Here is a 4,080-nt window from a genome sequence, read left to right as displayed (position 1 = left end):
GCCGTTCGGATGAACCAACGCACCACCAGTATTCATGGACCTAATGAATAGAGTGTGTTGTCCTTACTTGGATCAGTTCGTCATCGTATTCATAGATGATATACTTATCTACTCCCGAAGTAAGGAAGAACATAGTTAGCACCTACGAAGAGTCTTAGAAACACTACAATCAGAGAAGCTCTATGCGAAGTTCTCTAAATGTGAATTTTGGATTCGAAGAGTCGAATTTTTGGGCCACGTTGTTAGCGAAAAAGGGATACATGTGGACCCCTCCAAAATTAAGGCCATTAAGAACTGGTCGGCACCAAAGACACCTACAGAGATTCGTCAATTTCTAGGTCTAGCTGGCTACTATCGCAGATTTATAAAGAACTTCTCTAGCATCGCACAACCTCTTACTATATTAACCCAGAAAGGCGTGGTCTTTGATTGGGAAGCAAAACAAGAGAAGGCGTTCCAAACACTGAAACAAGCCTTATGCACTGCACCAATACTATCCCTCCCCAAAGGGATAGAAGATTTTGTAGTGTATTGCGATGCATCGAATCAAGAGCTTGGTTGTGTTCTTATGCAACGAGGGAAGGTTATTGCTCATGCCTCCCGTCAGCTTAAGACACACGAAGTAAATTATACAACATACGATCTTGAGTTAGGAGCAGTGGTATTTGCTTTAAAGATCTGGAGACACTACCTGTACGGAACGAAGAGCACTATTTACACCGACCACAAGAGCTCAACATGCGACAACGACGATGGGTCGAGTTACTCAATGACTACGAATGCGAGATTCGTTATCATCCTGGCAAGGCCAATGTAGTAGCTGACGCCCTCAGTCGAAAAGAATACACTGGTCGGAGAGTCAAATCTTTGAATATGACCATCCATTCCCACTTATCCACACAAATTAAGGAGGCTCAACTAGACGCTTTACAACCCGAGCATGTGACGAGTGACTCCCTGAGAGGAATGGAAAAGAATCTAGAAATCAAGGGTGGCGGAGCCTATTATCTCATGGAGCATATCTGGACACCAAGGCATGGTGGTTTCAGGGATGTGGTCATGACTGAAGTGCACAACACGAGGTATTCCGTTCACCTAGGTTCAGATAAAATGTATTTGGATCTTAAGAAACTGTACTGGTGGCCTAACATGAAAGCAGAGATTGCTACCTTTGTGAGTAAATGTCTTACTTGCGCTAAGTTTAAGGTCGAGTACCGGAAACCTTCAGGATTACTACAACAACCAGAGATACCGGAATGGAAATGGGAACGGATTACTATGGATTTCATAACCAAGTTACCCAAGACAATGGGTGGACTTGATACCATATGGGTCATCGTCGACAGATTGACCAAATCCGCGCATTTTCTACCAATCAAGGAGACTGACAAGATGGAAAGGCTTACAAGAACTTACATAAGGGAAATAGTACGATTTGATGGGGTTCCGATGTCCATTATCTCCGATAGAGATAGTAGATTTACATCATGGCAGTCACTACAAAGTTCCCTAGGGACTAGACTAGACATGAGTACAGCCTACCATCCACAAACAGACGGGCAAAGTGAGAGAACGATACAAACTTTGGAAGATATACTGAGAGCCTGTGTGATTGACTTTGGAAAGGCATGGATATCCATTTACCTCTTGTCGAATTTTCATACAACAATAGTAATCATACGAGCATAAAGGCTGCTCCATTTGAAGCCCTCTATGGCCGCAAGTGCAGATCCCCTCTGTGCTAGACCGAAGTTGGCGACACACAACTAGCTAAAGGACAAGATACTGAAAACACTCTCACTATTCCGGAAGTCATACGAGAAACGACAGAGAAGATCGTTCAGATTTGTGAACGGTTGAAAGCATCTAGAGACCGACAGAAAAGCTACGCTGACCAACGGAGAAAACCTTTAGAGTTCCAAGTAGGAGACCATGTTCTATTGAAAGTCTCGCCATAGAAAGGATTAATACGCTTTGGAAAGCGTGGAAAGCTAAATCCAAGGTAGATAGGGCCTTTCAAGATTCTCGCTAGAATCGGCCATGTAGCTTACAAACTTAATCTACCATGTGAACTTAGTAACATACACCCAACCTTCCACGTATCGAATTTGAAAAAGTGTCTGTCCGATGAGACTCTTGTTATCCCACTTGACGAGATCGAGATCAACGAGAGCCTCAACTTCGTGGAAGAACCGGTAGAAATCATGGACCGAGAGGTCAAACAAATGAAACAAAGTCGCATACCCATCGTGAAAGTCCCTTGGAACGCCAAGCGAGGACCTGAATTCACATGGGAACGCGAAGATCAGATGAAACAAAAGTACCCGCATCTTTTTCTCTGATTCACTTGTATCTTTCTTACTTTAAATTTCGGGACGAAATTCCCTCCAACAGGGGGATGATGTGACAACCCGATATTTCAACTATATGTAAACGATCTAAAAAGTCAAGTATTGTAACCACGTTCGTTATAATGAAATTAACTTCGAAAATAAAACATCCAAAAATAACTAATTAAATTACCTATTATGTTAGATGTCAATAAACCGTGATCGTACGTAAAAAGAAAGCTCAAATCCGACTTCGTATAAGAAAGTTAGGAATGTTACAAGTTTGGCATAGCAACGGACAACTAAAAACTCGAAACAGAGATCGAGCAACTTTTGACCAGAATGACCTAAATGAGAATCGAAGGTCTCGTCAATGGTTTTTCAATGGTAAAAAGTCTGGCAAAAACAGACGTCAGATAATGAAGTTATGAATTTTTAAAGAAATTTTCTTACCGCGATCTTTTAAAAATAAATAATAAAAATAATTTCAAAATTTTCCGACGGGATCTAAACGAAAGTTGTAGAGTATGGTCTCACCTACGCGTGGATATAAAGAACGTCGAAAACAAAGTTCGTATGAAGAAGATATGAATTTTTGAAGTTTATTAAATATTAAATATATATTTTTTATTGAAATCTTCGGTATTATCCGAAAGATGAGTCACGCGAGTACGCCCAGCGTACACGGCTATGCCCAACGTACCCGAGGCCCTAGCCTCGGATCGTCCACGTCGCGCCCTATGCGACGATATGCCCCATCCCATCCGAGCTCCGAGGCAGTCGAGGATCCGGTCATGCGTGACGCACGCGTACGCCCAGCGTACCGAGGCGGTTCCCAGCCACTATAAAAGGGATGCGAGGGTTCCGAAGAAAGGGCTCCATTTCTCTCATTTCTCTTGCGTTCTTGCCTCGTTTTCCGTGCCCGTGCTACCCCTAAGCCCCGATCACTTTGCTCAAGTCCCGAAGGTCGTTTGTGCTCCTGAGAAACCCGAGAATCTCGAGGAAATCCGCTTTCTCAAGTCGAAGTTCTGCTCGGTTTTCATCTCGCTTTTCTTCGATCTTTCAAGTGAGTTCATACCCCAATAATTCACACTTTTAAATGTTTTATGAGTACTTTTATATGCTTTTAAGGGGGGGGGGGGGAATACAAGTAAAACACTCGATTATTATTGTGTGTTATATAATCTTTCACTATACGCGTTTTATCAACGGAATCATATGTGATTTATAACTATTATAGGGAAACTTTCATATGTAAATTATACTACGACAACATTTTATCTTTTGAAATAAGAAATTGATTTACGTATTTATATAAATCAGACACCTTGCTTATACTATATTTATGTGTGTCGGTTTTGGTATTACAAAAACTACACTTTTCACAACAAGTGAGCATTTTCACTAAGGGTTTATTATACAAATGAAACACACTTTTAGGAAACTATAATAGGTATAGTTTTACGAGAATACTACGAACTTTTACATACATGGAAATACTATTTCAAGAAGCTACTTTCATATACAATAAGAAACGAACATTTTCACACGTAAATCTGTTTTATACTAAGTTTTGTGAGACATTAAACGTCACGTACGCACGAGTACACATTTCAAGTCATGTATTATATACCATAATCCCTTGGAGGGGGAGCATGGTGTTTGTGTATAGATCTATACGGGCTTGACAACCCCGCACCCTAACCGTTAGCTACAGTACACCATTTGGGGTGACAAACGTCAGAACATT

Source organism: Lactuca serriola, chromosome 2 (genome assembly GCF_051521515.1).
Source record: "Lactuca serriola cultivar US96UC23 chromosome 2, Lser_US96UC23_V15, whole genome shotgun sequence".
NCBI lineage: Eukaryota > Viridiplantae > Streptophyta > Magnoliopsida > Asterales > Asteraceae > Lactuca > Lactuca serriola.
The sequence above is the reverse complement of the archived record's forward strand: the minus strand, read 5'-3'. Positions refer to the sequence as shown.